Source organism: Pogona vitticeps, chromosome 14 (genome assembly GCF_051106095.1).
Source record: "Pogona vitticeps strain Pit_001003342236 chromosome 14, PviZW2.1, whole genome shotgun sequence".
NCBI classification, from domain to species: Eukaryota; Metazoa; Chordata; class Lepidosauria; order Squamata; family Agamidae; genus Pogona; species Pogona vitticeps.
The window spans coordinates 6,518,007-6,543,333 of record NC_135796.1 but is presented as its reverse complement, the minus strand read 5'-3'; the positions used below and the strand labels follow the sequence as shown (position 1 = coordinate 6,543,333).

General features: G+C 42.8%; 1 protein-coding gene across 1 annotated transcript in view; it reads left to right on the top strand.

Annotated features, from left to right (window-relative positions):
* The first annotated feature begins 7,051 nt into the window (after positions 1-7,051).
* TBX5 (T-box transcription factor 5) overlaps positions 7,052-25,327 on the top strand; it is a 139,175-nt gene continuing 120,899 nt past the window's right edge. Inside the window, exon 1 of the mRNA XM_078381631.1 lies at positions 7,052-7,197. The gene's annotated coding sequence lies outside the window, so the exon portion shown is untranslated. The remainder of the gene's footprint in view (positions 7,198-25,327) is intronic.

Below are 25,327 nucleotides of genomic sequence, written 5' to 3'. Positions count from 1 at the left end.
TTAGCTCCATTTGTTTATAATAGCAACCAAATGTCTTCATATACTCCAATGCTATTTTATTTATTAATTTATTTTTGCAGTGCTTCCAATAAGGCTTTTACATGTTAACGTTTGGCCTCTCAGAGTAACCTCTTATTTAAAATCAGTTTAATTGACTTTACCAGACTTTGGCTATTTTTCATTTCTTCTTAGAGGGCTCATTACTAGAGAGATGGATGCTTATGAACTGATTTCCTTTTTCACCCACTGCTTTGCAAGCAGCTCACACACAAGCTCTCAGCTGACTGTCTAGGAGTCAGAACTAGGGAAAACAAGAAGACAGTCATTATTTTTCTAGCATTTCCGGGGTGGAGTAACATAATCAAAATTGAAGCAATGACCATTCTTCATCTAGGAATAATTACCTGTAAATAAGTCCCCATGCCTTCAATGTTGTCTGCTTATGAGTAGGCAAATGTCAATTTGCATTATTTAACTACAGCACTTTGCACATTAAACAGGCCTTTATCCACAAGGAAGAGTCACTGAAGCAGAGGTGAGAGTCTTATGGTCTGGAGATTACACGTGGCCCTGGTACCATCTTATCCTTCTGAGATCACTCCTTTTCTGTTTCCACCTAATAATCTCCAGGAAAGGCAACATTCCAACACAAGGTGCAGGGCCCCCACCTTTTTCCCATTCCCCTTCACCATGTAGTATGATAAAACTAAATGTTCCAACTCACTTCCTGTTTGAACTCCAGGCAGTCTAGTTAATGGTAGGAGATCATGGGACTTCCAATCTGAGGACATTTGGATAATCAGAAGTTGCCCACTCCTGCTCTACAGCCACAGAGAGCAAGCCTCTTTCCTTTCCTGTAAACCATCTTCTTCCAATGCAGGACCTAAGATGACTCGCAACAGGAAATAAAAAAAAATAAGACTTCAGGTAACCTTCAGATACCGGTATCCTCTTAAATATTTTCTTCTCCAAGCTAAACATATGTGGATCTTTCCACCATTCCTCATAGGACTTGGCTTGTAGACACCTAACCACACAGGCTACACTCTAGGTGCACTTCTATTTATCAATGTCTTTCTCAAAGAGTAATGCCCAGAAATGGCTGCAATCTACCAGGCTGAGTGTCATGAGCTACACAAAGTGTTCAGGGCACTTCTCAGTGGGCTCAGCTCCAGAAGAGGAATGGGAAAATCTTCTATTCCATTTACGTCCTCTTCTTTCAGTGCAGGACCTAAGATGACTAACAAGAGGAAATAAAAACAAATAAGGCTAAAAGCACAATAACAATGGAAACAACTAACCTACAGGATCCGTCTTATATCCCAGCATAGTTTTGTCCGGTGCTACAAATCAACCCAGAATCTCAAGACTGACAGCTGGAGCCCCTCCCAGGGCTCATTTGCAGGCAGAGGATAGCTGCTTCCCCCAGAAATATGGAGTTCAGCTTCAGGATATAGACTGTTGGTCTCCCTTAGACATAGAGTTTTCCCATCCCTAAAGGAGAGCCCGTACTCTGTTTTCATTTGGAGTCTAACCTTACTTTGCCTACAGGGGGATTTCAGCTAAGCTTATGCCTTCAGTTTGTGGTGTTCTTCAGGGTTGGCTCCATCAGCTCCTGGTCAATTTTGGGTTTGGGAGGGTTCAGCTGGAGATCTCAGTGGTTTAGGTATCTCCTCTTTGCAGAACCAGAGGTTGGATGTTTGATTCCCACTGTGCCCCCTTGACAATGGCTGGACTAGATGATCCAAAGGGCCCCTTACAACTCTGCAGTTCTGCTAAAGTCCTCATGGATGACAGTCCTTGTAATAGGTATGGGGCTTTCAGATTTTTTTTTTACTACAAATCCCATACAGTAATTCTTCATTCTGGGAGTTCCACCTGACATACCTACTCCTAGAAATAGAAGGATGTGCCTCGCCTGGAGAAAAGGCTTAGCTGAAAAGGTTTTGTGGCTTCGCATAGGCTTAGATGGCCATGAAGCAAAAAAACAAAACAAATCTGAAAGGTAATCACAACAATACACCCACAACAAAAACACACTGATCACCATAATCACCCATCTCCTGAAAAGGACAAAAGCTGATCTCACAGCCATAAATACTCAACTCCCAAACAAACTGCACCAGAGCACAGAGTGCTGTCCTCTGAAGATGCCGGCCACAGAGACTGGCGAAACGTCAGGAAGAACAACCTTCAGAACACGCCTGAAAAGAGCCTGAAAAACCCACAACAACCAATCATAGATTCTTGTTTATCAGCCAACGCAACCCTGACAAATATGAATTGATGAATTTTTAGTGATTTTTGAGTTATCAATTTGAATTGTTCTTCTTTTTTATTTATTTTTTGAGAGGCATCCCAGGCAGCTAGAGACCCCCATTGCCTCCCTACCTCTCAGCCGAGAGGTGGGCACATGTGCAGAGGCAGCCAGACTCCTGGAACCAGCCAGGTTGCCTTTCAAAGTGGCAGCAGTGGCAGCAGAAGGTAGGAAGGCAATGGGAGCAGTGGATGTCTCTAGGTGCCTAGAGGGCCCTTTTATAAGTCTGACAAACAGACAAACCAATTTGTGGTTCGTTGAGGGGAGGGGAATCGGAAATTTGTGGTTCATGGACTTTGACAAACTGTGGAACACAACAAACCACCATTTTTGCTGGTTCGTGCCCATCTAATTTGTACCTTTTTTTGAGAACAAGGAGTGCTTACTATTTCTCATTTTCTGAATCATTGCTTTTTCCTCAGTAGCCACTGACTGACATGCAAAAGGACATGTAAACTGATATGCCACATAAAACTTGAATGGGAAGTGTTTCTGTATCCAGTTAAGTTTTCCTGTACTTTCAGCATTCAGAAAGCACAAGTGGTATTGTAAATAAAGCATCACCGCATATTCTCACAAGGATAATGTTTAATGTCTCATGAGGAAAAGGTCCTTTCTTCAGATGCTTTTTATATATGAGCTTTTCCAAACATGTTGACCTCCAGCTATACTGGGTCATATTGTTTAGAATGCCCCAGACATTTATGTCAGCTTGGGGATTCTGGAAACTGGAGTTCAACGTATGTAGGTACACAGACAGAAGGCATAGAATTGGAGAAAGGTGCTTTATGCTGATGTGGTGTAGAAGAGACTAAAATCATTCATCCTATCCTCCAGTTGGTACTTCGGTTCAGAGTAATAAGAATTTGCTTGATTCCCTTTAAATGTGCAACAGAAACTCAGCTAATTAGAGTTAGAGTTGAGCTAGAAGTCTGCCTTTACAAAACTACCCCTTTTCATAAACATTTTGTAGAAATAATACTCAAAAAGCCACTTTTAGGTGGAAAAAGGAAGAAAATTTTTCACTATTTCAGCAAGCTTCATCAGAAATTATAAGAAGGTTAAAAGGAGCAAGAGATGGATTTCGCAGACCCACATTATTAATCAGGTCCCACTTTTTGGTGTAAAGGTAAAATACACAGCAAAATACCTGTGGACTTGTATATACTGGACTGCTTGTACTGTAGATATATGGCCTATGGAATGGGCTGCCTAAGGAATATGGCAAGGAGGAAATCTTTGGTTTGTTTCCTAAACAGCACAGTTGACTGTTTCCAGTTGGCAAAAGGGGCTAAGGATGCCCTTCCAGCGTGGACATGTGTGTGTGTGTGTGTGTGTGTGTGTGTGTGTGTGCACGTGTGTGTGTGTGTGTGTGTGTGTGTGTGTGTGTGTGTGTGTGTGTGTGTGTGTGTGTGTGTGTGTGTGTGTGTGTGTGTGTGTGTGTGTGTGTGTGTGTGTGTGTGAGAGAGAGAGAGAGAGAGAGAGAGAGAGAGAGAGAGAGAGAGAGAGAGAGAGAGAGAGAGAGAGATTTTACTGTTTTATTCTACATGTTTTCCTGTTGATTTTCTGGATCAATTCTCTTGCACAAACCCCAGAATCTTGAGGAGGCCTGTTCCTTGGAATAGGTGACTATATGTCTTTCTTTCTCCATCTTGAGACCAAATAGCTGGAACACAGTGGGCTTCAACTAGAGTGCTGGTGGAAGGTTACTGGCAAATATAATGTTTTTATAAAGGGTTAACTGTGACTTATTTTGCACGATTGTAAAGGTAATTCTGGTTAGTACTTTTCATCTCATCTCTGCACTGTATTTTGTCAGAAAATCTTTGGTTTTTATATTGTGTCTTTATTTCCTTGTTTATCTGCTTATCTTCACTTCTTTGTTTATTTTTATTTAAAAATTAAATCAATTTTAAAATTAATTGTTCCTGAGGATAGCCTCAGATCACAGCCAGTTACACCTTTCACCCACTGGGGCAAAGGACCTCATTTCCATAAAGGGCTGGAAAGAATGCAAAAGCAAAGCAAAGTGTGCTGCTTATATTCCACCCCATAGCGCTTCAAGGACTCCCTGGGCGGTTTACAAGTTAATTGTGCAGGCTACACATTGCTCCCAGCGAGCTGGGTACTCATTTTACCGACTTCGACCTAGGAAGGGCAGAAGGCTGAGTTAACCTTGAGCCAGTTAACTGGGATTGAACCCTGGGTCATGAGCACAGTTTTGGCTGCACATTGTGTAAGAAGGCTTGATTTGCATCTTTCCCTGGAAGCCTGTTGGGAAAAGGGGCACTAACAAACAAAGGCACTAAACGTGTATAGCAAGAAGGAGAAAGAGGAGGGGCTTCTTCTAGTTGCAGGAAGATGAACCCATATAATTGGCCAGTAATGTATGAAACAAACATGCAAGTTAGTTTGCTGAAGGACTCCCTCCTCTCACATGACCATTTGTCACATCTGCATATGAGATTGCTATTTCACCAACATCTCCAGTGTTGTATATGACCTAGAACTGGCAGATTAACTTGCAAGCAAAATCTTGCATTCTTCTTGTAACCATTCTGTCCAATTTGTACACAAAGGGGTTTATTTAATGCAAAGGGGTTTATTTAATGCAAAGGACACAAAGCACTTTAAACTGGCCCTGCTCAGCTGAAATGAATTAAATTTGGCCTGAACCCAGCACACTTTGCTTGAGTTTTAAAGCAAAGCAAAGTGTGCTGCTGGGTACTCAATTTACCAACCTCAGAAGGATGGAAAACTTAGTTAGCCTTGAGCCAGATACCTGAGTCCATTGGTATCAAACTCAGGCCATGAGTCTTGGCTACAGTGCTGCAGCTTAATCATGGTACCATAGTTGATGTTTGAATGCAGTCTCAGCAACAGGCCAGTGTATTAGGACATGGAGTTCTATAGAAGTAGAATTACTTCTAATGAAATTCATTAGAAGTAATTATACTTACCTAGAAGATACATTTAGGCTTCCATTATTAAATGTGAATTTATAGGTAATTTAATTACACAGAAGAACTGAGAGAAGGCCAAGCCAAGATGACGTTGCTGCCTGTGGCAGAGCAACAGATAGCGCCGCCTCCCTACAAGCCAAGATAAATTTCTTTTGCCAAGCAAAAGCAATCCCAGAGATGCTTCTCCCTGAGAGTAGAATTAGATGATGAAGGTACTGGACATTGGAAAGTTACTTTCTGGACTACTGTTTTGAATCAAAGAGATTGTCAACCCAATCCAGTGTGCTTGTGTCTGTCTCTGCTCTCTTATGTTCTCTGTGCTGCCATTGGCACCTACATCTTCTGCCACCCCGTGTTCAATGGGAACAAGCTACCCCCTGAGCACAGAGTAGAAGCTGCCCTCCCAATATTCTTCACTGCCAGTTTTGCAATTCTGTGCATTTGAAAGTATAACCTTTTTTATGATTTTATTTTTGGAATATAATTCCCAGAACACAGCAATTTTGGCAAGCAGAATAATCTGAAATTTGCTGTTTCCTGACAATAAAAACAAACAGTGATGAAGAATAGCTTGGTTACTAGCAAAGGTCTGAATAGTTACTTTTTGAATGATACTTTCCACAGTCTCCAAGCCAGGCTGGCACATCCTAGAAGTTGTACTCTGAACTAGTGTTGCTGCTGATTCGGAATGGGGGCAAGGTACTGCCCTCTCCTGATACCCCAAACCACCTGCTTGAGGCAGCTGCCTCCCCTCAGAATGGGACAGAACTAGTCCTGAACAGAGAGACCAGAGGTCTTGGACTCTCCGCTATCTTATTACACTTATTGCCACCGTTTTGTGATGAAATGTCTAGCCATAACTGGGGACATTCCATCAAAATGGGGTAAAAATCAGCAAACTCTCTGCCCTTGGGTGTAATTTTACTCACAAGCATTTATTTTCAATTTCTCTTCCTTTCTTCCTGGTCTCTTCAGTTTGTGGTCATCGTAGTCATCATCGTCATCATCATTGAGGTTCTCCAGACACTTATGGTTCCTCTCCTCCCTCCAAACCACCTTCACCCCTTGGCCAAACTATTTCTAGTTCTCCGTCTGACACAGCTGAGGAAACAAAACCTCACCGGAGAACAAACGATGCTCCATTCACGTTTTGAGCTTTGATTCATCGAGAAAGTAGAAATGTGCAGCATGTTTACTGTACATTAGTTTCTACACATCTCTAAGTACTTAAAGTACGACGGGGAGAGGGAAGGAAGGAGAGGGGGGAGAAAGGACATGATGGGAAAGAAATAAAGGAAGAAAGTAGAAGACAAAGGGAGCAAGGAACGGGGGTGAGAAAGAAGGAGGGGAAGAAAGAGGAAAGGAAAAGTGGAGAAGGAAGGAAGAAGGCGACTCGCTGGCAGGCTGGCTTTATTGGCCTGGCGGAATCTTTTGAGGAACCGGTCAACCGCCGGCGTCTCGTCCCCACCGCCCGCCCAGAGCGAAACAATCCCGCAGAAGGTGTGACTTCAGGCTCGGCGGTAGGAAATAAAGCCCAAGGTTGCTGGAATGCAGGCAGGCAGTCAGTCGTGTGAAGTGATTGTTCGCAGAGCGCTCTCTCGACCTCTCCCCGCAGCTCCGGAGCGCCGGCGAGCGGGGCCACCGAGCGGCGGAGCGCTCCGGGGCTGGCCGCGGGGGCGCGAAAGAGAGCGGGCGGGCGGGCGCGCCCTCGGGGACCCCGTCGTCCGTCGGCCTCCGTGGGCTTCCCGTGGCGGCTCCAGCCGGAAACGGGGCCAAGGGCCACGCGGGAGAGAGAAGGCGAGCGGGAGCCGCGAGAAAGGGAGAGGGCCAAGGGGACAGGCTGCCGGCCGCCGCCTGGGTGCCAAGGGAGGCCGGGCGCTTGCTTCGTCCGTTCCGCCGGACTTTCTCCTCTCGGAGGTAACAACCGGGGGGGGGGAGGCTCCCTCTTGGGGCTGGGGGTTGGAGGACAGAGGGCTGAGGGCTTCTTGGCAAGAAGGGAAGGGGCCAGGTCAACCGGTGAGAGGCACCCCGGCCCTGGGGGCTTCCAGGGGATAGGCGATGAGGATGGGGCGCTTAGAGCTTAGAAAAGTTCCTTTTTCCCCCCTAACTCCCAGAATCCCCCAGGTTGCCTGGCTGTAACTAGTACGCCCATGGGTCGGGGATTCTGGGAGACCTGCAACAAAATTAATTCCCCAAGCTTTTGGGAGGGGAGCAGTTGCGCTCTTGAACTTCTGTGCAGTTCTGCCCTTGGCCTCCATACTTGGTGCCCCCGCTTGTAGAGCTTGGCACGTTGGGTCAGGACGGCAGAAGACGACAGCGGTCTGTTCCTGCCACCCAGTAGTTCTGCTTTTAAAGAGAGATACAGTATCTAGATCTGGGTGAAGGCCTGCCTTGGAACAAACATGCCGTTTGGTTTGGTTTGGTGGGTCGGCATCACAGAGATGATCTCATCGCCATATATTTTCATGATCCTGCAAAATGAATGAATGAATGAATGAATGAGTGAGTGAGTGAATGAGTGAATGAATGAATGAATGAATGAATGAATGAATGAATAAATAAATAAATAAATAAATAAATAAATAAATAAATAAATAAATAAATAAATAAATAAATAAATAAATAAATAAATAAATAATCCCCAGGAGCTCAGAGAGCTGGGGGACTTTTTTTTTTGGCACTTTTGTTATCTAGGTTATGTTGTCTTCCAGCATGCCATAGTTCAGGTATATGTTTAGTGAATAGTTAGTTGGACTGTGTTACTTGGCCTGCGGTGTAGATGTTTGTATTATTAGTGGGGGACTTTTAGTGGGTGGGGAGTGTTGGGGGATTTTTTTAGTGGGTGGGGAGTGTTTTGGAGAATTTTATGTGTGTGCATGTGCCTGGTCTCTGGGTGTCTGTGAATTTCATTGTATGGGTATACTGGGCATATACTTACAATGACAATAAATAAATAAATAAATAAATAAATAAATAAATAAATAAATAAATAAATAAATAAATAAATAAATAAAGTTGATTCTGTTAGTTCTGTAGTCTGTTGAAGCAAATGCACTTGTAAAGACCAACAAGTTCCAGCTGGCATAGGTTTCAGTGGACCCTCGGCCGCTTCTCAGATGTATCTAAACCACAAAATCTTCTGCCAAACAAAATGTGTTAGTCTTTAAGTCACCACACCAGTTTTTAAGTTGTTTTGTGGTTGTGGTTGTTTTAAATTTTATATTTGTATATGTGCAATCTCTGGGTGTGTTTTCAGGTTACTCTCTTCCCAGGGAAGACAAGTCAGGGTTCACCTTGTTTTTTAGGTACTTAATTGTAGCCAATAATGTCCTTTGTCTGAAAATGAGATTTGAGGTACACAACAACCTCATTCAGTGAAAATATGTCATTATGAAGTGATGGATAATAGTAATTACACCTGATCTGTTATTATGTGATATGAAATGAACCACAGCAGCAGCAGCAGCTGCCATAGGGTCCTCTTTGGGGAGAAAGGTGGCATGTAAATACCATTAGTAAATAAATCCACTTCATTTGAAAATGTGGTGTATCTGTGAAATAGTATCATTACTACTGACACTGATAATGAAAATAGCATCAAAAAGTCTATTTATGTGTATGTGTTATTATATCTATATCAATATAGATAAGAGTTTCTATGCAGATGTAAATATTTATGTAGGCATAACTATGTACAAAGAACATTAGGTAAAATAAATTGTTACCTAAAGCTTAATGGTTGTTGTAGGTTTTTCGGGCTGTTTGGCCGTGTTCTGGAGGTTTCGCTTCCTAATGTTTCACCAGTCTCTGTGAGGAGACTCCGGTCCTCTGAAGATGCCGGCCACAGAGACTGGTGAAACATTAGGAAGAAAAACCTCCAGAATATGGCCAAACAGCCCGAAAAACCTACAACAACCATCTAATCCCAGCCATGAAAACCTTTGAGAATACACTAATGCTTATTCTTTTTGTTATGCAATCACTGCCCATTGGGCTTTTATAGAATAACAGGAGGAAGAAAGGGTTTACCACAGATCCTTTGAACGCCCCAAAAGCAAACATGAGTTTTTAAAAATGCCACAATGCAGCCAATTGCAATATTGCAAAAATGTTTTGGGGCTGTTCAATTATAATGTATTTGGAATTTTCAGTGCATCTCTGACTGCCCATTTTCTTTACATTGTTGCAGGTAAACTGTTGATATGGGCAGAAGGTGTTGCTTGCTACTTTGCTGGTGGTTGTTACTAAGGGACAGCTGTCCTGGATGCAGGACAGTTGGTTTCTTGACCACCAGGGTTCTCAGGCTTGTCCAACTAGCTCACTTAAAGACCCTCTTGTATGCCAGTCTGGTGGGGATGATAGGTGATAGTCCACCACCTCTAGGGGGCACCAGCTCGCAGCAAACAAAGTTAATTTCCTGTCACTCCTGCTACCTGTGGTTCATTCAACTGGAATGGCATGGGGCGAAAGCTGGCACCTTCTAGGTGCAATGCAGATGAACTGAACTACAGCACCTCCTGGAAAATCAGCCTGGCTCCTGCTGAACTCATTATCCCCCACATCTGGATTCTCACCCTCTTTTGGATGCTTTGCACTAGTATTCCACTATCTCTGCTCATTGACTATTTGTTGTAGCTGGAGCAGATGGACATAGTAGTCCAGAGTTATGGATAGCACTATGTTGGAGAAACCTAAACAATCTTTGCTGGCTGAAACATCTCCAGCAGCACCTCTTGACACCATTGAGAGTTCTGGAAACTTGCTTACATTTTCAAGAAAATGCACAGTGGAAGGTGGGTACTGACGGCAATTTTAATTGTATTTTAATCATTTTATCTTTTATTGAATTTTAGTTGAATTTTAATTCTTGTAAGCCGCCCAGAGACCTTTGGGTAGAGTGAGTGGCATATAAGTTAAATAAATAAATAAATAAATAAATAAATAAATAAATAAATAAATAAATAAATAAATAAATAAATAAATAAATAAATAAAGAAAGAAAGAAAGAAAGAAAGAAAGAAAGAAAGAAAGAAAGAAAGAAAGAAAGGTCAGAATTTGCTACAGAAGTTCCCCTTTCTCTATCCTGCTTAAGTTCCACCCTCTCAAAAGGCTTTATGAAATACGATTCAGGAGGCTGGCTGTCTTTAGTTATAAAACATTTTAAAAAGTAGTTTATTCACTTAGATTCCAGGAGTACAGCAGGCAGTCATGCAGGTCAAACTTGATAGTAGAAAATAGAAGGAAAGGGCAGTAAAAAGAAGTTTGTTTCCTCAATCCATTTGGCTAGAGAAAATGTTGAGGCTGCAAGGATGCAGCTAGGAGTCCTGGATCTTGCAAAGGTAAAAGGTAATGGTGGCTTCTAAAACACATGTGGAGGAGAAGGGAGGAAGAAGGGCAGGGTTTCTCTAGCCCCAGGGAAATGAGCTCCTCTGATTAGTCAGCATACAAACAAACAACTAAGTTAGTTTGTGAAAGAGGCCCCTCTTCCAATATGTTGAAATTATTTATCAAGATTGTTAATTAGCCAATACCCCCTTTCAATCTAGTATACATTAATTTCAACAATTCCCATCTTGCTTCACAGGGTCTAGAAGTGATCTCTCAATAGAGGCTTGGTTAGGATGTCTGCTGTCATCTTGACAGACAGTTGGTTATCTGGATGATACCCTTCTCAATCAGGTCATGCACAAACTTGTATCCCACATTGATATGTTTGGTACACGTATTCATCTTCTCACCTTGTAACAGTTTGATGCAGTTTTGGTTGTCTTCCATGATCTGGAATGGTGTTTCTTTATCTACGTACATATCTCAAAATCCATCAGCAGTTTCTTCAACCATAGTAATTCTCTGCATGCTTCTGCTGATCCAACAAACGCAGACTCTGTGGAAGTTAAAGCTACAACTTCTTGTTTATGACTGCTCTGTGAAATAGGACCATCTCCTTACAAAAACTGGAAACCACGAGTAGATCTATGACCTTCACTATTCCCTGCTCAATCAGCATCTGTGTAACCTCTGATTCTTGGGTTCTTGTTAGCTGGGAGTTTTAGTTCAAAGTCCATGGTCCCTTTCAAATATCTAGCTACCCTTTTGATAGCTGTCCACTCACTCTGGGTTGGTGAACTAACTCTTCCGCTCAGTATTCCTACAGCTCTAGCTACATCAGATCTGATAGTGGTTGTCAAGTACAAAAGCTTTCCTATAGCTGTTCTGTACTGACTATTGTCAGGTAAAAGTATTCCTTTCTCTTTGTTTTTAAGAAAATCTGTTTGCATGGATGTTGCAACACTGTGGGCATCTTTCATGTCCAACATGTCCAAGAGTTTGTGTATCTTTTGTTTTTGACTTAACAAATATGAGCCATCTGTCTCTTTCTCAATTTGAATGCCCAAATAGTATGTTGGATCTCCCAATTCCTTTATTTCTGCCTCTTTGCTAAGTTCCTGTACAACACTTTTATACTCTTGTTCTTTATATGTGGCCACAATCGCATCATCCACATAAGCCAGGAAAAAAAGGTAGAATGTCCATTTTTGCTCCTGGCATATATGCACTGATCTCTTTTTCCTTGCTTGAAACCTTGCTTGTCGAACCTCTTTTCCCTTGCTTGTTGAAGTAGCATCTTCTTCAGTTTCTCATTCCAGGCTGTGTCTACTTGTTTCAGCCCATAAAGGCCTTTCTTCAGTTTGTAGACAAGGTCACTGGTTCATCGGTCTGCAATAGCTTTGCGAGGTAGGATAGGCAGCACACCTCTGTTGGATTGTGGTGAACATCTGACTGGTGGTTCTGGAACCTCTAGTGACATTGTGTCATCTTCTACAGCTTTGCTGACTGCTCCATCAGGATCCACTTCTTTTGGTGTACCGCTCTCATCCTGTATGTCATCCTCATCTTCCTGTGTCCTTTGTTCAGTTTGTGAGGGCCCTGAAATAACTATGTCTTGGAGAGGCTGGTGGCGTTGATCTTACTCGTCAGAGCTGTCTAACACAGTTCCTCTTTTGTCAGCCTTCCTTCGTTCATCAAAGTAAACCATGTGTCTTGCACTAACTTCACCAGTTCTTGGATTCATGACTCTGTGCTCTTTGACACCAGAAGCATAGCCAATAAGAACTGTCTGTTCAGTTCTGGAGTCCAGTTTATATTTGTGTTGCCTTTTGTGGGTGATCTGTTCTGGAGATATGTTGCTATTAATATTGCAATACCTCAAAGCTTGTTGGGTAGTTCCACATCTGCAAGTATGTGTCTAGCCATCTCTAGAAGAGTTCTTAGTTTTCTCTCAGCTAGTACATTTTGTTCCAGTGTGTATGGAACAGTACTTCTGTGTAAAAGGCCCTGTTCCTCAAATAATGTCTCTGTGTGGTCTCCAGCATACCATTGTCTGATTGAACACTTGGGGTTTTCTTTCAAATTTGTTGCTCGCTATGGCCACGTATGTCCTCAGAAGGTTGTGTCCTCTTGTCCTTGAGTAGGTAGGTGACACAATACCTTGAGAAATCATCCACTAAAAATGAAAATATACCTGTTGCCTCCCTTTGACATCACATTAATTGGCCCATACAAGTCAGTGTGAATTAATTCTAACACCTTTGTGCTCCTTTATCCAGTACTTGAACAAAATGAGGATCTGACCCCTTTTTCTGTGAGATGATTTACACATCTGGTTGTCTTATTTGTGTCATATGGCTTTACCTCAACACCTTTGGCTAGGTTCTTGCTCTGCAGTTCCAGGATCATGTTCATATCTCTATAAGCAAATCTGCAATGCCACAGATCCGGGCAGGTCACCTCTTCTTGTGATATCTCTGCTGCATTCATCTGCATCTGTTTATTTAAGAGACTCATTTTATAGATATCACTAGATTCATAACTTTCCAAATATATCTCACTGTTCTATTCTACTATGCCTTTTTCACTCTCAAAATGTGTCTTCAAGCCCTTTCCCCAAGAGCTGACACACTTAGCAAATTGCATTCTAGTTTTGGTACACACAACACCTCTTACACAGTATTTTCATATATTGCATCTGGCACTGAACACAGCAAAGTCCCAAAATCCTTTGCTTTGGTCTGTACTTGATTCCCATCAGCAACTCTTTTGCTTAGAAGGAGACAGGATTCAGCAGAGGTACGTGAATCAAGAGTTCTGAAACAATCTTTCTAATTAGTTGCATACTGCAAATAGCCACTATCTAGAATCGAGGTGTTTTTATGATCCTGAGAGTTGAATACAACTTCATCAAATAAAATGAGCTCTGTTTAATCTCTCTGTTTGATTTCCCTTTGTCCTTGTCTCTCCTCTGATTAAGAGCTTCGTTCTGCTTTTTCTGAGCTCTTTGTTCAAAATGGGGAAAATCCCATTGGCTGAAGGCTCTCCGAGAGTATAACAGTCCTTAGATCTATGCCCTGGCTTCCCACAGTTCCAGCAACAGATGTATGATTGGCCATGAAGCAGAGACTTCCTTGTGGCTCCTATTTTGAAATAGGTAATTTGATTCACTAGTATCTGAGGATTCTATCTGATTTCTGCACTCATCCCTTGGGGCTTTCAAGCTTACCTCAAAGGACAACTTCTAAGAGTTTATGATAGATGCAAAATCACCAAAGCATTCCCCTAGGGATGCTATCAAAAAAAACTCTTTTAATTCTACCAGGCACTTGGAAACTAGTAGTATTTAAATTCCCCTTCATGGATTTCTGCCTTGTCATGCCGAAGGGGCTTGAGTAACTTAGAGACGCTATGGGCTATGCCGTGCAGGGACACCCAAGACGGACAGGACATAGTGGAGAGTTCCGACTAAACGCGATCCATCTGGAGTAGGAAATGGCAATGCCACTCCAGTATCTTTGCCAAGAATGCCCCATGATCAGAAACAAAAGGCTAAAAGATATGACGCTGGAAGATGGGCCCCTCAGGTTGAAAGGCATCCAACATGTTACTGAGGAAGAGCGGAGGACAAGGACAAGTAGCTCCAGAGCTAAAGAAGTGGTTGTGCCAAAGCCGAAAGGACGCTCAGCTGTGGACGTGCCTGGAAGTGAAAGGAAAGTCCGATGCTGCAAAGAAAAATACTGCATAGGAACCTGGAATGTAAGATCTATGAACCTTGGGAAGCTGGAGGTGGTCAAACAGGAAATGGCAAGAATAAACATCGACATCCTGGGCGTCAGTGAACTAAAATGGACAGGAATGGGCAAATTCAGCTCAGATGATTATCATATCTACTATTGTGGGCAAGAATCTCGTAGAAGGAATGGAGTAGCCCTTATAGTCAACAAAAGAGTGGGAAAAGCTGTAATGGGATACAATCTCTAAAACGATAGAATGATGTCAATACGAATCCAAGGCAGACCTTTCAACATCACAATAATCCAAGTTTATGCACCAACCACCATTGCTGAGGAGACTGAAATTGAACAATTTCATGAAGATTTGCAACACCTTGTAGAACTGACACCAAAAAAAGATGTTCTTCTCATTCTAGGGGACTGGAATGCTAAAGTAGGGAGCCAAGAGATAAAAGGAACAACAGGGAAGTTTGGCCTTGGAGTTCAGAACGAAGCAGGGCAAAGGCTAATAGAGTTTTGTCAAGAGAACAAACTGGTCATCACAAACACTCTTTTCCAACAACACAAGAGGCTACTCTACACATGGAAATCACCAGATGGGCAATATCGAAATCAGATTGATTATATTCTCTGCATCCAAAGTTGGAGAAGCTCTATACAGTCAGCAAAAACAAGACCTGAAGCTGACTGCGGCTCTGATCATCAGCTTCTCATAGCAAAATTCAAGCTTAAACTGAAGAGAGTAGGAAAAACCACTGGGCTACTCAGGTATAATCTAAACCAAATCCCTTATGAATACACAGTGGAAGTGAAGAACAGATTTAAGGAACTCGATTTGGTGGACAGAGTGCCTGAAGAACTTTGGATAGAGACTTGTAACATTGTACAGGAGGCAGCAACAAAAACCATCCCAAAGAAAAGGAAATGCAAGAAAGCAAAGTGGTTGTCCAACGAGGCCTTAGAAATAGCTGAGAGAGGAGAATTGAAACAAAATGCAAGGGAGATAGGGAAAGTTACAGAAAATTGAATGCAGACTTCCAAAGAATAGCAAGGAGAGACAAGAAGGCCTTCTTAAATGAACAGTGCAAAATAGAGGAAAATAACAGAAACGGAAAAACCAGAAATCTGTTCAGGAAAACTGGAGATATTAGAGGAACATTTTGTGCAAAGATGAACATGATAAAGGACAAAAATGGGAGGGACCTAACAGGAGCAGAAGACATCAAGAAGAGGTGGCAAGAATACACAGAGGAATTAAATCAGAAAGATTTGGATATCCTGGACAACCCAAACAATGTAGTTGCTGATCTTGAGCCAGACATCCTGGAGAGTGAAGTCAAGTGGGCCTTAAAAAGCCTGGCTAACAACAAGGCCAGTGGAGGTGATGGCATTCCAGTTGAACTATTTAAAATCTTGAAAGATGATGCTGTTAAGGTGCTACATTCAATATGCCAGCAAGTTTGGAAAACTCAACAGTGGCCAGAGGACTGGAAAAGATCAGTCTACATCCCAATCCCAAAGAAGGGCAGTGCCAAAGAATGCTCCAACTACCGTACAATTGCACTCATTTCACATGTTAGCAAGGTTATGCTCAAAATCCTCCAAGGTAGGCTTCAGCAGTATGTGGACCGAGAACTCCCAGAAGTACAAGCTGGATTCCGAAAGGGCAGAAGAACTAGAGACCAAATTGCTAACCTGCGCTGGATTATGGAGAAAGCCAGAGAGTTCCAGAAAAACATCTACTTCTGCTTCATTGACTATGCAAAAGCTTTTCACTGTGTGGACCATAGCAAACTATGGCAAGTCCTTAAAGAAATGGGCGTGCCTGACTACCTTATCCATCTCCTGAGAAATCTATATGTGGGACAGGAAACAACAGTTAGAACTGGATATGGAACAACTGATTGGTTCAAAATTGGGAAAGGAGTACGACAAGGCTGTATATTGTCCCCCTGCTTATTTAACTTATATGCAGAATACATCATGTGAAAGGCAGGACTGGAGGAATCCTAAAATGGAATTAAGATGGCTGGAAGAAATATCAACAACCTCCGATATGCAGATGATACGACTCTGATGGCAGAGAGGAGGAATTAAAGAACCTTGTAATGAGGGTGAAAGAGGAGAGTGCAAAAAACGGCCTGAAACTCAACATCAAAAAAATGAACATCATGGCCACTGGTCCCATCACCTCCTGGGAAATAGAAGAGGAAGATATGGAGGCAGTGACAGATTTTACTTTCTTGGGCTCCATGATCACTGCAGATGGAGACAGCAGCCACGAAATTAAAAGATGCCTGCTTCTTGGGAGGAAAGTGATGACAAACCTCGACAGCATCATAAAAAACAGAGACATCACCTTGCCAACAAAAGTCCGAATAGTCAAAGCTATGGTTTTTCCAGTACTGATGTATGGAAGTGAGTGCTGGACCATAAAGAAAGCAGACCGCCGAAGAATTGATGCTTTTGAATTGTGGTACTGGAGGAGGCTCTTGAGAGTCCCCTGGACTGCAAGGAGAACAAACCTATCAATTCTAAAGGAAATCAACCCTGAGTGCTCACTGGAAGGACAGATTCTGAAGCTGAGGCTCCAAGACTTTGGCCATCTCATGAGAAGAAAAGACTCCTTGGAAAAGACCCTGATGTTAGGAAAGTGTGAAGGCAAGAGGAGAAGGGGACAATCGAGGATGAGATGGTTGGACAGGGTCATCGAAGTGACCAACATGAATTTGACGAAACTCTGGGAGGCGGTGGAAGACAGGAGGGCCTGGCATGCTCTAGTCCATGGGGTCACAAAGAGTCGGACATGACTAAACGACTTACCAATAATGACGAGTATTTAAATTGTCAGTGATATATGCTGTCCACAATCCTACTTGTTGTTTAAATGAATCTTAAATCCTTCATTAGGGCAACTTCAGATTGGCAACTTGCAACCCCAAATGAGTTATCTAGATTCTTAATCATTTAACTTGCTGTTTCACAGCCTTGATATAGGCTAGTTGTGAATTTGTCAGGCTGTGGTAAATTATGGATTTTGCATTTCTGTCCTTCTTTCCGCAGTTCACTTTCGCTTGTCCCTCTGCAAGTCTTTGTGAATATTAGCAATCATCAGTATCCAAAGCAACCAGGTCAACTAGTAAGCTTTCCTTTCATCTTTCAAAATTCACTAAATCTAATTCCAGAATTTTCCCCAGAATTTCCTTCCTTTGTGCCCTGCTGAATCCTGTCTCCTTCTAAGCAAAAGCAACAAGCAAGCAAAGTCTCTTCTGATAGCTTTGGTTTTGGTTGAGGGGAGGGAGAAAAAAATGCAGATGCATTTAGAAAACAACAAAGCCTGAAACAAAGTACTCATTAGAATCTAACCAGGGTTAGTTTATCATGACTAAAGTTAATTTGATTGTGGGGGTTAGGTTTCATTTAACAAAAGGCTTGATCAAACAGGCATTTGTCCTGCTCTTTGGTCTGCTTAGGCAGTGGATAGTTTGGCTCACATTTTTTTTCTGCAGTCCCATGATGTAATTGCTGGCCTGAACCAAACCATACCCAGAGCAATCCTCCCCACATTGTGTTGAGTCTTTCAGGGGCTCCTACTTCGTTGGTATGGATAGGATTGCTTTGTTTTGGTCTGTTTCCGGCATGCGTGATCACTGGGAACAGACCAAAAGTGAGCCTTCCTGGCTGTCAAGGCTCCTTCAACTGGAATTTCCAATATAATGCTTAATAAGCAACCCACTTCAGGATATTGGCAAACTGAACATTTCCTGTGCTCCTTGCCAGAGGAGAAGAAGAAATGAAATTGTTCAAAGACTCTGGTAGACTGTCATTGAGGTGCTCCATGTCTTTAAAAAAAAAGAAAATTTTATTTGGGTTGTCTAAAGGACCAGTCAAGAAACTGTTTGCAGCTAAATATGTGAAGTTGGCTGTGGGCAGTTTTTGGCCAGTCCTTTTAGAGAAACCAAAGAAAATATTCTTCCTCCCTTTTTACAGTGATGAAGCACCTCAGTGATAGTTTACCAGAGTCTTTAAAAAAATTACTTCCCCTGCCCCTCTGCGATTTGCAGATATCCTGAAGTGCCCCATTTATTAAGTTCCTACATGATGTAGGAAGGAGCTCCGGTATGCCATTTGGATGCCTACTTCACTCCCACCTGACCCCAAGTGACCCTATTTAGCCTGCAGCAGCCTGCTCCAAAAAGGTCAAAGATGAGTCCTGTGTCTGGATGGACTTTGTATATTAAGCAATGATTTTTCCCAACACTCTTGCCTTGTGCAGAAGCCTCAATGAAGTCTAGAACCATGGAACTGTATGGTTGAAAACTTTATGGCCCAAAATGTTTTCTCATCCAAATCCATGTTGATGCAGGAAATCTGCTGCTAAATCACCATGAAATATGTGGTCCAAATTAAACATTTGTTTCAAAGGTTGTAGGAGAAGAACCCACTCCCTTCTCAGATGGTTCATCCACTGCTTGGACAATTCTTATGATCAGGAGTCCTTTTATCTTGTGGTTTGAGTTTCCTTTCTGGTAACTTGAATTCATGGCTTGGATCCTGCCCTCTGGAACTGCAGAAAAGAAACCTGTTCCACCTTTCATTTCATAGTCCTTCAAATATCTGAAGATGAATATTATGTCTCTTATTCTTCTCAGTCCTCCGGAAACTCAGTCCTATGAAGAGAAGTTTAAAGAGCATATGTAGCACTAAGAGCAAAAGGCTGCAATCTGATCTGACACTCATAGATAGCCTGTGGTCTATTTAGACCTCCAAGTCATTTTTACATGAACTACTACATGTTACTCATTCTGTATTTGTGCATCTGGTTTTCTCCTACCTAAATGTAGAACTTCACATTTTTCCCCTGTTGAAACTCATTTTGTATGTTTTGGCTCAATTCTCCAATCTGTTAAGATCACCTGGAATCCTAATTCTGTCTTCTCACATATTTAGTTACCCCAACCAGTTAAATCTCATCTGCAAATTTGATGACCCTCCCTCCTCCCCAATATACACAAATGCCTTCCTCCAAGTCATTTATAAAAACATTGGGAAGAAGACAGGTTTTTATTTTACTTCTCTGCTTTCTTTCACTCCAACACTCCAAACAATGAGAAATAACATTCTCTCCTGAAACACATGCCAAACTGAATAACAGAAAAAAATAACCCATACCCTTCAATTACAATTCCAGAAGTTCTAGGATATTAATGGTAGATTTGTAACTTATAGGCATGCAAGATTATGTGTTTTTATTAGAATTGATGATGGATAGCCATGTTCAGTCAAACAGGAACAGAGGGCTGAAAGTGGCACTCTAATGATGCTGAACCAGAATAAATAATCTTAGAACTGCAGAGCCGGAAAGGACCCTATGGATCATGGAGTCAAGCTCCTGTCAAGGAGTCCCAGTGGGAAAAAATCAAACTCCTACACAGCCAGAGACCTAAACCACTGAGCTGTCCAGGGGATTCATCTTGGTTACATGGTTGGTTTCAAGTGCCTCTCCTTCAAAATGAAGCAGACCCATCCTTGGAAAATAAGAGGGAGTGGCAGCAGGTACAACAAAGAACTTCTCAGAAAAGTGATAAGTACTTATTTGAAACATATATTTTAGAAGGAAAGGGTATTGTCTTCTTTCAAAAGTGGTAAATCTATTACTGGAACCTATGTAATGCCAGCAATAGTAGTAGCAAGAGGGGCTTCCTTCACAAAGTTATAAATACATTCCTGGAGCACATGCAGTAACTTTAACAGCAGCTGCAAATGCCACCTTCTGGAAGAGTAAAAAAAGGTAAAGGTAAAGGTTCCCCTTGACATTTTAGTCAGTCGTGTCTGACTCTAGGGCGTGGTGCTCATCCCCGTTTCCAAGCCATAGAGCCAGCGTTTGTCCAAAGACAGTTTCCGTTGTCACGTGGCCAGCACAAATAGGCACAGAAAGCCGTTACCTTCCCACCGTGGTGGTACCTATTTATCTACTGTACTCGCATTTGCATGCTTTCGAACTGCTAGGTTGGCGAGGAGCTGGGACAAGCGACGGGAGCTCACTCCGTCACGTGGATTCGATCTTACGACTGCTGGTCTTCTGACCCTGCAGCACACAAAGGCTTCTGCGGTTTAGCCCGCAGCGCCACCACGTCCCAAGTCAATTAAAAGCCTGCCTAAAAAGGAGATTCTTCGCCTATTCATGGAAGAACAAGAAGCCAGTGGCCAGTCTGGCTTTCTAGGGGAATGTGTTGCATATCCTGCGAGCAGCCAAGGAAAAGGATCTCTCTCATTTTCTGACCACACAAGCTGGTGAGAGTCCTTGGAGACTTTGAATGCTGGGGTTGCTCCTAGGGGATGACATGGCCTAGACTCAAACTGTATAGGGCCATGGCCTGCACTATGAAGTGTGTTCAGAAATGGCCCAGCAGCCGGTCAACCTGTCAAAACAAGGAGGTTCTGTACTCCCTGTCAGTCGGCAGTCTGGCTGTAGCCGTTTCAACTGCTTCTCAATAGTCTTCAAGCGAAGTTTCCACATAAAGCATGTTGCAGTAGAATGCAACTAAGGGATGTATCACAGTGTCTAGATAAGGCAGAGCTGGCACATTAGATTTAAAAAAAGCAAATGCACTCCTGGTGAATGCTGAAACCTATGCATTCAGGCTCAGGACTGGGCTGAGGGATGCCCCCCAAGCTGCATACCTGGATTACCTGGGGAGTGTGACCCCGTTCAATACAGGCTGAATCCCTGTTTCTATCTAAGCTCTTGTTGTGACTGCAGCGGCTGCTCTTGCTGCTGTAGTAACAGTGGTGGTAGCATCCTTCAGAGAATGGGGAAAACATTCCTGGGATGTATCTTATAGTTTTAATAGTATCCTGTTGCTGTCTTCAGCTCTTTACACAGTAATCTCTCTAGGGATACCAAGCTCCTTCAGATGGCTGCAGATCCATTTCTAATTGAACTTGTTCTTGGTGGACATATTAATCTCAGCACCTCTTCTCCCAGATGAAAGGCCAAAATATCTGTGACAGGGGGTTTTGTTGTTGTTGTTTTTTTGGGGGAAAGGGGTTCCTTTGGGGAAGGGAATAAAATATGGCTGCAAATATGGAATGGAGTGAGGTTGGGTTGATGATACTGTGGCTAAAAATTCTTTATAGTACAAAGTTTTTCTCCCTTTCTGAGATCATGGCTACCATCTACTGTCAGGACAAATGATTGACAGTCGATTCACAAGGAGAGGGGGGGAAGTAGTCCTTCACACATACTATACTTTATCTCAGAAATCCATTGCCAAAATATGCAACATGTGTTTGTTAATTTGGGTGCTTCTATAACTGATTTAAACTAATTCCTGATCTATGCACAACCATGAAAGACTAAAGGGGAATTGTAGTCCAAAACAATATTTTTTCCCCTCCAGATTCTACAACAATTAGGGGTCTGTCCCTAAGAATTCACAATCTAAGTGCCAAAAGTCAGGAAACAAAGGAAAGAAAAATAGAGAGTGGATAAGGAAAACTCCACAAACAGAAAGAGCCAGAGTTGCCCCAACACCACCCTGTTTTGAACTAACTTCATTTGCAGGGGGAAAAGAGGGCTCATAAGACTCTCTAAAAATTTCCTCAAGACTGGGATAACTAATTATGTGCATGAAAAGATCTACCACTTATTAATGTTCACATCCACTTGATGGTGCCTAGGTAAGATTCAGGATTTGGGGAACGATTAAGTGGCCTAGGCTTTTGTGGACTGTAGCCCACTTCTTCGGATGCAGATGAAGTGGGTTGCAGACGTTGAATTGTTACTCTTCATATGATTTGTTGGTCTTCAGTGTAGCATGAGGCTTCTTGCTGTTTTGCTACAACGGTGGGCCATCCCTATGGATGTTGACCTCCAAGCTTTTAGCAGCCTGGAGCATCTTCTCATACTTGATCTTTAACCAGTTCATCTAATGTACCATCTCTTCAGAAAAACAAGTGCCCAAATGGAAAAGGAAGTGTTCCTTGGATAGATCAACTTGGGTAGGTTTGGTTTGCTGTTTTTCTCATGCTCTGTACCCCTTGTTGATAGTGTTTACTTCTGTTAAAAACCCTATAGTGGCAGCTTGCTTCCCATGTGAATCTGCATGACTTGGTCCCTCTACCACCATGGCATTGTACTCAATGTACAATGAGACCTTCTAGAAGTGCCTGGTCAGCTGTCTTGGTGAAGACCTGGGAACTAATCCTGCATTATTGCCCAGGGTAGCAATTAGTCAAAGTTTAGGAACTTGTAGCTTTCTAGGTGTTCATGAACTGCTATTCCCTTCACCCCTTACCACTAGCCATCTTGGCAGGAGCCAATGGGAACTGGAATCCAGAAACATCTGGAAGGCCACAAAGAGCTTCCCAATCTCCTGGGATAAAGTGTTGGACTTAAACCAAATTTCCCTTCAGTTTTCAAACTCACAATACATTTTTATACTTCTCATAGCTTTATGTGGCTCCCAGCCTTGTACCGAGGATAAAATGAGTGGGATGGGAGAACTCTACAGTATGTGTACTACATGGAAATTCCTGGAGGACAATTAAAATTAAAGGTTAATAATTGACATACTCTTTATGCTGTTGTCCCCATGAGGCTATGAACAGTTCTATAATTTCTTGTTTTCTCACAGGTCTTACAAACGTTTGTGCTTATTTTCCCCAGCATGGTTGCCTGGGGTTATGGGATATGTAGTACATTACATCTGGAGTTCGCCATGTAAGGAAATACTGTAATATGCCTCGACATTTATGCGCTTTCAGTTGACCTTGGTTGGTGTTATTGGAATTATTACCCGGTTTACTTTCCAAGAATCAGGCTCGAGGGCTGTACAGGAAACCAGGACTACAAACACGTGGGAACAACTGAATGAGTCCATAGCTGAATGCATGAAAGTAGAAATTCGGTGGGTTTGCCTGTTAATTTCTTTCCCCTTTTTAATAGCGTCTGGGCCCTGGGTCATGCAGGAGGAACGAGTTTTTGCTTTGAAAACAAGGGTTTTCTTCGAGCAAGTGCAGGGAAATGTAGAACGTGTCGAGAGCAATCTGGGAATAACAAACTGAAAAGTGTGCAACCCAACTAAATAGAACTATTTGGGCACAAATCCAAGGGCTGATTTGTGTCTTGGTCGTCAATTGAAAATTGAAAAAGAGACAATCTTTTGCACCAGAGGAGGTGGGGCATCTTGTAATTGGTCTGAAAACAGAAAAACGGTATACGGTATTCCTGGTTAACGATGCTTGCTCAGCGGTAAATTTTACTGAACTTCGAAGACCGTAATTTCTTTGCCAAGTGTAGTTAGGACTGAATGCTTACCGAGTGGGACTCTTCGCTGTTCTATTTGGGTATACTTGGGAAGAAGTAAGTTGAATTAACCCTGGCCAGGCTTGCTTTCTAGAAATGCATGTTAGATCCTCGAATAAGAACATTAACTATATTCCTATCAAAAAGGGGAGGAAGGCAAGCAAAGAGATAGGCAGTCGAAGTCACTATTTACTTGGAGCCACTGACAACTTAATTCTGTGCCACTTTCTCAGACACGTGAACATCTTCCCTTCCCTTCAGCTTGACCTGAACTTCCTTCTGAAGGTCTCTGTGTCTCTAACATTGCAGTCTGAAGCCCTAGCCTCACCGACAGGGTAGGAATGAAGAATACAGAAGACTATGAGGCTTCCTTTCGAGCAAGCCTGCCAAGGATCCGGGCCGCGGGCAATTAGAAAGTCTCGCCTCTATCCAATTTACTCGGCGACATTATAGTCGTTTTTCACTCAATCCATTTTTAAAAGGCTGTGTCAGGCCGTGCACATTTTTGGAGTTTAGAAACACTCCTTACTAATGCTTCGCTCTTAAATAACACTTGTTTAACTAAAACTGCCCCACAAAAACGTTCAAGCCAAGGAAAGCTTATTTCAGGTTTTACTTGGGAGCAAGCCCCCTTCGAGAACAATGTAGTTAATCCATCTATTTAAAAAGCAACCATCAGAACAGTCCCGCTTCAGTGTATTTTAATATCAACGGGGGTTGTGTTCTTGCGTTAGAAGTTCTTAACTGTTTGTGAAGGGCCGTAGAAGTTCAAGCGTTCATCTACTCCAAGCTGAGTGGCTAAGACGGAAGCCTTATGAACGTCTGCGTTAATTACCTAAGGGCCAGGGTGGAAGGATTTTGTCTAAAGACTACGGTTTCCTTCGAGATTTCTGTCCTTGCAAGGGGTTCCAGGATTGCACTTCTGCCTGCAACAGCTTCTGCAACGGGTTGTACGACCGGCTACACAATCTGCTCCTCGCCACAACTCGCGCAGTTAAATGTAGGGCGCGAAAATCCCCAGCAGCAAACTCGTCTGATTCTGTTCAACCAGAACCCACCCCTGACTCGGTGTCACCTACGTTATGTAGACCATTTCAGAGTTTCAGCCTTAAAGGAGCTAAACATAAGTTCCGCAGAACTCTCGAGGAGGCCGCTCCGCTGCAGCGGGACTCCGCTCTTTTGCTGTTGAGAAAGGAAGGCGCTGCCCATCGACAGATGATAAACTTTGGGAGGTACGTACGATATAGACTCTTGTGTCTGTGTATTGCTCAGGGGCGGAAATGCTGGACCCTGCTAGCCTCGCTTCATAGCATTTTTAACAGAGCAGTGGGGTCGATATCCCAAGCACGCGTGTCCAGGAAGCCTCGATCAGGATGGGGTCTTTTTGCCATTTCAGGATAACGCGGAGAAAAGGCTTCACTTTGAGTGGAAAATCTCAAACGGCCTCTGGATTTTAAAGTTACCGTTGCCCACATTTCCACGTTATGGAGATGAGCCAGGAGGTTTAAAATGACTTGGAAATACAAGACCTTTCCCTCCCTTGCCCCTTATCTCTTTGTGAGGGGAGAGAATCGGGCAGGAGGAGGGCACCGGCGAGTCTCCTGCTTTCAGGCCGCTGGCCGAGGGGAGCTGCTCAAAGCAGCCGTCCTGCCCACGATCGCGATGCGAACCG